We start from the raw sequence: 10,754 nt of genomic DNA, 5'->3' as shown, positions 1-10,754 counted from the left end.
TCCAACCCTGGAAGGTAAGTGCTTTCATTATCTCCATTTTACTATTGAGGAAGCTGAGGCAAACAGAAATTAAGTGATTTGACCAGGGAAACACAGCTTGTAAGTGTCTGAGGTGGGATTCGAACTCAGGACTTCCTGACTCCAAGCCCAGCATTCTAGCCACCACACAATCTAGCTGCCTCATCCTCACTTACCACCATTACCAACTCCAACACTATTTCGATTCATTAGACAAAAATAAAATCTACTATGGCCCCGACACTGTGCTAAGTGCTGGAGATGCAAAAGAGGTGAAAGCCAATTCCTGCCATCAGAGAGCTTACAATCAATGGGGGAGACAAGGGTTAACAAATATATACAAATCGAGCTATACACAGGATAAATAGCAAATAATTAGCAAAGAGAAAATACTGAAATTAAGAAGGGTTGGGGAAGGCTTTCAGAAGGAAGAAGAGATTTTAGTTGGGATTTAAAGGAAGCTAAGAAGGTAAGCAATTTAAGTGAAGGAAGAATAGTCCTTCCAAGCATGAGAGTCAGCCAGAGAAAATGCCCACAGCTGAGAGATGGGAAAGTCATGTTTATGGAGGAGGCAAGTGTCACTGTATCAAAGACCATGTGTCAAATAGTAAGGTGTAAGAAGACTGGAAAAATAAGAGGGAGGCTAGGTTATGAAGGGCTCTGAATGCCAAACATTTTGCATTTGCTTCTATCACATAGGAGGGGGAGGTGGCCCTTGATTCTCAAAAAGCATTATAGTAGACTATTATTATGTCTATTTTCCAAGGAAATCAAAAGAAGGAAAAGTCTTACATGTACAAAAATATTTATAGCAACCCTCTTCATGGGGTCAGAGACCTAGACACTAAGGGGATGATTATTAATTGGGTAATAAACAAATTATGGCATATAAATATGATGGAATTCTATTGTGTTATAAGGAAAAGGACTTTTTCAAAGAAACCTGGTAGGAATTATAGGGGCAGCTAGGTAAATAGTAAATAGAATGCTGTGCCTAGATTCAAGAAGACCTGATTTTGATATCAGTTATTAACTGTGTGACCCTGGGCAAGTCATTTAACCTCTGTTTGCCTCATTTTCCTCAACTGTAAAACAAGGAAATGAGTAGCACATACCTCTAAGAGTTATTGTGAGGATAAAATGAGATAATATTTATTAAGGGCTATGAATTTTAGATTTACTTCACCCTGCTTAGTCTTTAGAATTTTAGCAACCAGGAATGTATACACCCCCACTTAAGGATGAAGTGTGGGGGAGGAAGGTCTATGACCCACATGTGCTAGCAAGTGACAAATCACAAACAACTGACTGACCCACTGGGCCATCCAAGGCCAAGTTTAAGCCACCATTGGTACATGTGACACAGGGAAGTGACATAAAGAGCTACTTTTATATTTCACATCACCTCCTGTGAGAGGGACTTGGCAATGGAATTTGACTGTGGAGGAGTTTGAGCATGAGACCTCAGACTGCTTCCCTTAGACTGTCACGTAGGGAGTGCAAGGCTTACTCTCCTTTCCTTGGCTTTTCTGGAGGCACAAGCTTCTGGGGAGTCCCATCTCTTGGGATTCCCTTTCCTTTGACTTTCTGGAAGCACCAGTCTCTGAGAAGGTCCCTCATCTTGGAAGAGGCCTCCTGGCTGGAAGCCATTCTAGATTTAATCCTCTGCCCCACCCCACCCCTTGCCTGGGGCCTCTGAGCTCCTGCCTGGTATCTCTCTCCTTTTCCTCTCTTTCTTTCTTCCTTAATATCTTCACTCAATTGTAAATAAAACACTATAAAATTCCATTCTGACTTGAGTATTTCATTGGGATTTAGAATTTAAATCCCTGGTGACCAACTAAAATATATTCAGTCCAACCATAAGTTTTACCTCTAATAGTGTAAACCTTAAAATTTCTTAGACTTGTGAATGTTGGAAATTTCACCATTGGAATGTGAATCCCATTGGCAAGGGAGGTTCCTCCTCCTCCCTTCTTAAGATTACTTTAGGACAGAAACCTTTTGCTGAACAATAGAAAGGGCTGCAGCATAGATCAAAATTTAATTATTCCAATCTCCACCCTACTCAAGGGTAACAGGATTTAGGAAGGGCTGCAGCATAGATCAAAATTTAATTATTCCAATCTCCACCCTACTCAGGGTAACAGGATTTAGGAAGGGCTGTAGCAAAGGATCAAGATTTAATTATTTGAGAATATGACCTTCAACAGACAAGTGCAAAGCCACAGACCTCTGGGCGGTCCTGGGTTAAGGTAGAGCCACCATTGGCACAGGGAAGACATGGACAGTGATTGGTAGATGTGAGAACTGAGGGGAGGGAACTTGGATGGTTTCCTTAAAGATAGCAGAGTCTGAGGACTGGTGGTTGGTTGGAGAGGTTGTGCTCTGAGAAGCTTGCTCTGAAGGAAGCTGGAGGTGGAGGCCCCTGAGACTGTTTCTCCATTTTGGTCACGTGAGTGATAGGGACTGATCTCTTTTCTTTGCCTCAGTTATCTAAGGGCTTGGGCCTTTTGGCCCAGCCCAAACAGAAGGGGTATTTAAGCCCTATTCCCTTCTCTCCCCTTTCTCTATCTCTAATACCTTTCTTCCTCCTATTTGTAATTAAACTCCATAAAAGGTTGACTGCTGACTGGAGTTTTCATTTAGGAATTACATAGCTGAATTCCTTGGCGACCTTAAATTGATATATATCAGTCTTTTAAAGTGATTTCCTTGTCACAATAGGATATAGCACAACTTCTGGTACATAGCAGTTACTATAGAAATGTTAGCTATTATTATTACTATATGAATTGGTGATGCAAAGTGAAGTGAACAGAACCAAGAGAAAATTTATAAATTAACAATACTGAGGGGAAAAAAGGCTTTGAAATGCTTAAGGACTCTGATTACATTGAAAAATTAAACACATTCCAGGAGATAAGACAAGATACCTATCTCCTGAAAGAGAGGGGATGGAATCAAGAGGGAGAATGAGACACATTTTTGTAAGTCAATATGGGGATTTGTTTTGCTTCACTATGCATATCTTTTGTTACAAGGGTTTTGTTTATCTTTCTATTTTTTTCCAGCAAGGAGGGGAAGATCTGAAGGAGAGAAAATAAATACTTGTTAATTAAAAAATGAAATTGTTTAATTTAAAAAGAAAGTCATTGGACATCTGGGCTAAGATGGCCACAGAGTAGAAATAAGGGTCTTCTCCTCATGACCAACCAATATAAAGTGCCACAGAGAACAAAAACCAAAATCAGATGAGTGAAGGAGCACTACCTTAGGGCATAGCCTTGAAGGTAGGCAGGGTTTGGGCATTTCCACAATATAAGGGGGTAAAATTACACCTACCAAAGCACAAGCTGATAATCCCTCCCCCACTCCACCTACTACACCAAAATCAGAGTGAGTGCTAGGGCAATCTCTAGGTTCTCAGGGATTGGTTTAGGGCACCACAGGCTTACCCCTGAGAGCAGCAAGACTTGGGACCCAAGGAGACTGAGGAACACAGCTTGGGCGCAGAGATACAGCAGAGAGGGACTGTCCACAGCAGACACCATGGAGACTGGAAAAATAGCCTCTGGGCAAAAACCACTCTGTATCTAATGCCTGCCCTCCTCATTCATATGTCTTACTGGGAATGGAAGAAAAAACTAACATAGCAATGGCCACCAACACCCAAGAACTACAATCTACAACTACCAAAAAAAGAAAAAGCAAGCCTCTGACATTGAATAACTTCTATGGAGAAAAACAGCAGAGTACAGAAATAACAAAAGAGAGTGACAAACAAGCAAACACATCCAAACTTTCCAGAAAAAATGGAAATGGAAATTGGTCATAAGCTCTGGAGCAACTCAAAAAGGAATTCAAGAACCAAGTAAGAAAGAAAGAAGAAACTTGGCAAGAAGAGTGGAAAATAGAAATGCAAGTAATTAAAAAAGAAAATAATAGTTTAAAAGACAGAATCTCCTACTTGGAAAAAGAAGGCCAGAAATCACATGAAATGATAAGTAAATTGGAGACCAGAATTGACCTGCTTGAAGCCATGAAAAACAGAATAGACCAAACTGAAAAGGAAAATCAAAAGATCATAGCTGAAAAGCAGTCTTTAAAGACTAGAATTGGGCAAGCAGAAGCTAATGATCTCACAAGATAGGAAGAATTAATTAAGCAAAGTCAAAAGAATGACAAAATAGAAGGAAACATGAAATATCTCATTGAGAAGACAAGAACCTGGAGAACAGATCTAAGAGAGATTATTTGAGAATCATTGATCTACCAGAAAACCTGGGGGAAAACTAGAGGCCTTGACATCATACTACAAGAAATTATCAAAGAAAACTGCCCAGATATTCTTGAACAAGAGGGCAAAATTGACATTGAAAGAGTCCATAGATCACCCTCTATATTAAATCCTCAAAAGAAAACCCCCAGGAATGTAATTGCCAAATTCAAGAACTTCCAAGCTAAGTAAAAAATATTTCAAGAATCCAGAAAGAGGCAATTCAGATATCAAGGAACACCAATAAGGATTACACAGGATATGGCAGCCTCCACACTAAAGGCCTGAAAGGCTTGGAATATATTCAGAAGGGCAAGAGAATTGGGTCTACAACCAAGGATCACCTACCCATCAAAACTGACTATGTACTTCTAGGGAAAAGTATGGGCATTTAACAAAATAGAGGATTTCCAAGTATTCCTAAAGAAAAGTCCAGAACTAAATGGAAATTTTGAAGTCTAAATCCAAAATTCAAGGGAAATATGAAAAGGTAAACAAGAAAGAGAGGGGAAAAGATCAACAACTTTAGGGAAGTTGCAGGGTACAAAATAAACCCACATAAATCAGCATTTCTATATATTCCCAACAAAACTCAGCAGCAAGAGTTAGAAAGAGAAATTCCAATTTAAATCACCATAGACAATATAAAATATTTAGGAATCTATTTGCCAAGACAAACACAAGAATTATATGAACACAACTATAAAACATTTTCCGCACAATTAAAATGATCTAAATAATTGGAAAAATATTACTTGCTCATGGGTAGGACAAGCTAACATAATAAAAATGACAATCCTACCCAAACTTACTTATTTATTTAGTACCATACCCATCAAACTACAAAAAAACTTTTTTATTGATTTAGAAAAAAAAAATAACAGTTGACTTGGAAGAACAAAAGATCAAGAATATCAATGGAAATAATGAACAAAAAATGTGAAGGAAGGTGGCTTAGCATTACCAGATCTCAAACCATACTATCAAGCAATGGTCATCAAAACAGTATGGTACTGTCTAAGAGATAGAAAGGAGAATCAGTGGAATAGACTTGGGGTAAGTGACCTCAGCAATACAGTCTATGAAAAACCCAAAGACCCCAGCTTTGGGGACAAAAATCCACTATTTGAAAAAAAACTGCTGAGAGAATTGGAAGACAGTGTGGGAGAGATTGGGTTTGGATCAACATCTCACACCCTACACCAAGATAAACTCAGAATAGGTGAATGACTTAATATAAAGAAGGAAACTATTAGGTGAACACAGAATAGTATATGTGTCAGGTGTTTGGGAGAGGAAAGGTTTTAAGACCAAGAAAGAGAAAATATTACAAAATTTAAAATAAATTATTTTGATAACATTAAATTAAGTTTTTGTATAAACAAAACCAATGCAATCAAAATTAGAAGGGAAGCAACAAATTGGGAAAAAATCTTCATAACAAAAAACTCTGACAAAGGTCTAATTACTCAAATTTATAACGAGCTAAATCAATTGTGCAAAAAATCAAGTCATTCCCCAATTGATAAAGGGTAAGGGACATGAATAGGCAGTTTTCAGATAAAGAAATAAAAATTAATAAGCACATGAAAAAGTGTTCTAAATCCTTTATAGAGAAATGCAAATCAAAACAACTCTGAAATACCACCTCACATCTAGCAGATTGGCTAATATGACAGTAAAGAAAAGTAATAAGTGTTGGAGGGGATGTGCCAAAATTGGGACACTAATGCATTGCTGGTGGAGTTGTGAATTGATTCAACCATTCTGGAAGGCAATTTGGAATTATGCCCAAAAGGCTTTAAATGACTGGCTGCCCTTTGATCCAGTCATAGCACTGCTGGGTTTGTACCCCCAAAGAGATAATAAGGAAAAAGACTTGTACAAGAATGTCCATAGCCACGAATGGCTGAACAAATTGTGGTATCTGTTGGTGATGGAATACTATTGTGCTAAAAGGAATAATGAACTGGAGAATTCCATGTGAACTGGAATGACCTCGAGGAACTGATGCAGAGTAAAAGGAGCAGAACCAGTAGAACACTGTACACAGGGACTGATACACTGTAGAACAATTAAATGTAATGGACTTCTCTAACTAGCAGCAATAGAGTGATCTAGGACAATTCTGAGAGACTTATGAGAAAGAAAGCTATCCACATCCAGAGAAAGAACTGTAGAAGTAGAAACACAGAAGAAAGACATTTCCTTGATCACATGGTTTGATGGAGATATGATTAGGGATGTAGACTCTACATGATCACTCTATTGCAAATATAATATGGAAATAGGTCTTGATCAATGATACTTGTAAAACCCAGTTGAATTGTGCATTGGATACAGGAGAGGGGAGGGAAAGAACATGAACCATGTAACCATGGGAAAGTGTTCTAAATTCATTAAATAAACAAATAAACAATTTTTTTTAAAAATTAAAAAAGAAAGTCATTGTAAAGTCCTGGTTTTCCCAATCTAGAACGGGCCAATTATGAGAAGCAACAAGATGGAGTAAAACAAGCACTGAGCAAGGAGACAAGATTCAGATCTTACCTTTGATACTGACTAGCTGTCACTTGTGTGGGACAAGTGTGAAAAAGTCATGTCATTAACTTTTTTAGAATCTTACTTCCCTCTCTGTAAAATGGGGGTAATAATAACCTCAAAGGGTTGTTATGAGGATCCAATGAGACAATATAGCTTGGCAAAACTTAATGTGTTAAAAAATGTTTTTTGTATTATGATGGTCCAGTAATAGACTATTTTATTCTGTCCAAGAACCAATGTAGCAAATGTATGAGGAGGTTGGCCAAGGCTTGGTTAACAAATTAATTAAACTCTCTGAACTTCAGTTTCCTCTACAATGCTGGCATTTAAAGGCCTTTATCTGGTTCCCAAAGACCATTCTGTTCTTATTTTACATTATTTCCCTCAGTTCACTCTTAAATTCAAGCAAACTGAACCACTGAAGCTGGATTCCCAAACTCATAATCACAATCTTATCTTCTCCTTCTCTGAATTCTCAAAGGACATTCCTACCCTCTCCTAACCTACAACTCCTATCCTCCTCCTATCTCTAGTGCTTGGAATGTTCATCCTCCTAATCACATACTTTTAGAATTTTTATCTTTCTTCAGGGCTCCACCCAGGTGCCATTTTCTTTGTGTAGCCTTCCCTCTTTGGCTGAACTGAAAATTGTGAGTGCTCCCCATATCCTTCCTAGAGCACTTGTCTTGATCTCATCTTTGTTTCCATCACTGCCTACCTTGTATTATATGTATATGCATGCCACACCTCTCCCACCCATCCCTTCTCCCAGAAGGTTAATTCCCTGAAGAGAGAAGAAATATCAATTTTGATTTTATATCCATAGTAATAAATGCTAGGCCTTGCACACAATATATGATTAATAAATGTTTATTAGATTAGATTTATATTATCCCTCCTCTCTCAGCTGTACCTAATCTCTCGTATACACTATGTTCTGCTTTGTACTATGGTCACATAGATGTCTTATCCTTCAATATACTGTAAATTCTGCAAAGGCCAGAAACTAGACCTTAAACATCTATGTCTCACTGAGGTAGTGAGTACTGGGCACTGAATACAGTGAGTCTTTGGGTTTGTGGAATAATATTCCAGTGATACCCTCTCCTCCTAAAGAACTCCTTCCCAGAACCATACAAAGGTCATGGTAATAAATGAGAGAACCTAATATTGACTCGGAAGCAAGATTAGGGTCTTATCCAAAGAATTAATGACTCAAGTAATCTCCATGGCAAGGGAGCAAGTTTTATTAAGAGAAGGAAGGTGATTGAAAGGTTTAGTGATGGAAAGGCCTTGGCAATGGAAAAACCCCAGGAGGTTTCTAGGAATGCTTTTTTTATCTTGATTAGTCACTAAGGAAGGGGTCATTTGTTTGGGCAATTGTTGCCCTGTGTTTCCAAGAAATTGATGTCAATTCACTTAGGTCTGCATGGCTTTACCCAAGAGTCACTCTGTTTGCCCACTGGTGGGAAACAAACCACAATGTAAATGGGATGTTAACAATATATTAAATACCTCAGAGCAACTTCTGGTCAAATTTTGCTCTTTACTGGACAGACTCTAAAGAAGGTAATGATTGTGGAAACTGAGCATTGTTTGTACCTAGTCCTGAAAGACTGGGAATCTGAGCAACCCATATGTCTTGAGGAAGCCCCATACTAATCATCTAATCACTGCTTCCATGTTCTTTTGATTATTACAACTACTCTGTAGGGTTTGTGGGACATTTCAGAACACATCTCTATATCTCCATTGACAAAAGATCCTTTACCTCCAAGTCTTACAGTACTTTAATAAACCATTTACCATCACTATGCCTCAGTTTTCCTGTCAGCAGAACAGGATAATAATATCCTCATTCCTGCCAGGAGTGGCCTATGACTTTAATTAATGTTTGTGCCATTCAAGAGTCAGGAGATGAAAGGTCCTAGAAAAGAATGCAGTATTATTTCTATCCCTGGTCTTATGACTTCAAGGCATTCTCCTCAAGACATTCCCAGGAACTGGACAAATAAGGTCAGTCTTACCTTGCAAATTCAGAAAGTAAGACCCTGAAGGGCAAATGGTGCCTCCCTGCACAGCAGAATTTGGAAGAGAATGAATGGGGTTCTTTAATACTGGGTATTTTCAGAGTTCTAAAGAGTAATTTGGTGACACCATTCATTAATCAGTCATTGGGTACCTCAAAAGAGTGGGTTAGAACTTAACATAGATCTGATCTCAATGTGCTCAAGTTCTCAAACAGACTACATGGAATAAGAAATACATTGTAATTAAAAATAGAGAGAAAAGGAGAAGAGGAAGAAAAGGGAGGAGAGAAGGATAATTATGATGTTTATCTAGGAGAAATGGAAAAATAATCAACATTCTTTGATGTTGACATTTTGGTGACATGATCAGTGGGAGGAAATTTTCCCTGACTTGATTACAATGCACTTCATCCTAAATCCCCACTCAACCATCCCAATTCACCCCATGCCCACCTCTTTAAGGCCAGTATTCTCCTGGTGGTAGAATAGAGCTGCAATGGAACACCAAGATCTCAGAAGATCAAAAATGTTAAGTAATTCAAAGGGCAACCCAAAGTTGAAGGGTGGGTGTGTAGGTATGCTTGATTGCCTCATACTGCATTACTGCTCCCAAGATGGCATAACATAGCAGAAAGAGGAATCTCCATTTTCTATTCTGGAGTATTGTTCAGTCATTTCAGTTGTGTTCAACTTTTTGTGACCCCATTTGGGTTTTTCTTGACAAAGATACTGCACTAGTTTGGTTTGCCATTTTCTTTTCCAGCTCATATTACACATGAGGGAACAGAGACCAAGAAGGTTAATTGACTTGCCAAGACACACAGCTAGTAAATGTCTAAGACCAGTTTAAACTTAGGAAGAAAGTCTTCTTGACTCCAGACCCAGTGCTATATCCACTGCACCACTTCACTTCCTCCACAAGTCTGGAGACAAGGGACAAACCTTAACTGGGACACTGATGTTGGGTAAAATCACTTCATCTCTCTGAGTATTAGTTTCATCTTCTATAAAATGAGAGGTTGGCACTATAATATCTAAAGTCCCATCTAGCTTATTCTTACAGAATTTCAGAAGTGGAAGGACCTTCAGAGAACATCTATTTGAACCCCTATCTGAACAAATATCCCCTCTGTAACATCCATAACTTCTCTGTTTATCCAGGATCTACTAGAGACTTCCACTGATGGGGAACTCACTAACTAAGGCAACCCCTTTCTAATATCTCACATTGTTAAGTCCTCCTTCCTAGCCAAATCTAGCTGAAATCTGCCTCTCCAAAATTCTACCTCCGTTTTGTAGTGTTCCCTCTGTCATTTGGGGCCAAAAGAATAAACCTAACCCTTCTTTTCCAAATAGCCCATCAAACAGTTGAAACAATTATCTTGTTGCCATATACTCCCATCCTTTTCATCCTCCAACATTATATATTATATCCTTCTAGTCATGACATTCTATGATGTCCAATTCAATTAAACAAACATTTAAGCACTTATTATGTATCAGGCACTGTCTAAGCTATACAAAGCCAAAAACAGTCACTGAACTCAAGGAAATTATATTTTACTAGGGTGATGCTTTCATGTATACAAGTAAATATAAGGTAAACTAAGAAGGAAGCAGTGTGAGGAGGAGAGGAAAGCAATATAGTTAAGGGAAGATGGTGCCTGAGTTGAGCCTTAAAGGAAAATAAAACTTCTGGAAGGCAGAGAAAAAGTAAATAGGGGAGGAATACATTCCAGACATGATGGCAACTTGGGGAAGTTGGAATATTGAGTGTGAAGAATGACTAGTAGACCTGTTTGGATGAAATATAAAGTCCATTCTTTAGAAATCTTTGGAAAGGTAGATGAGTGTCAGGTTGTGAAGAGTTTTAAATGCCAGAG

This window comes from Monodelphis domestica, chromosome 1 (assembly GCF_027887165.1).
Source record: "Monodelphis domestica isolate mMonDom1 chromosome 1, mMonDom1.pri, whole genome shotgun sequence".
NCBI lineage: Eukaryota > Metazoa > Chordata > Mammalia > Didelphimorphia > Didelphidae > Monodelphis > Monodelphis domestica.
The sequence above is the reverse complement of the archived record's forward strand: the minus strand, read 5'-3'. Positions refer to the sequence as shown.